The sequence below is a fragment of the Seriola lalandi genome, unplaced genomic scaffold (genome assembly GCF_002814215.2).
Source record: "Seriola lalandi dorsalis isolate HSWRI2012SDOR001 ecotype SW California unplaced genomic scaffold, Sedor1 jcf7180002054907, whole genome shotgun sequence".
Lineage (NCBI taxonomy): Eukaryota > Metazoa > Chordata > Actinopteri > Carangiformes > Carangidae > Seriola > Seriola lalandi.
In genome coordinates, this window is record NW_019525459.1 from 985677 (window position 1) to 986064 (window position 388).

At 49.5% G+C, this 388-nt stretch overlaps 1 protein-coding gene across 1 annotated transcript in view; it reads right to left on the bottom strand.

The window, feature by feature from the left end:
- pcca (propionyl-CoA carboxylase subunit alpha) overlaps positions 1-388 on the bottom strand; it is a 33230-nt gene that overhangs the window by 17886 nt on the left and 14956 nt on the right. The gene's annotated exons all lie outside the window — the stretch shown is intronic.

Genomic DNA, 388 nt, shown 5'->3' on the forward strand with positions numbered 1-388 from the left:
TGAAGGAGGCAGAGTCAAGGAGAGAAGCCTTTTTGAGCTAAACTCTCCCCCGCCGGATTAGGCTGTGCTCTACATCCCCCCCTATTCTTCAACACCACACCATGCAACTCACCTAAAACAAACAAACTCACCTAAACAGCCACAGACACACTACAAATCAATTCGATACAAGCAAACAATACAGGCCACCTCACCTGGACTAACCGCATGGTCTCAAAGAGGCTCACACAGGCCACACCCCCACTTAAAAACACTTCCTCTTCCTGGATTTCTTCCTTGCTTCTCCTAAGAGTCTATCTACCCTAAGTGCTCCCCCTGCTGGGCCCCCAGCTACCATTACTCCTTCTCATCCAAATCCACTGACTGGATCTTGCTGCCTCATCTGACA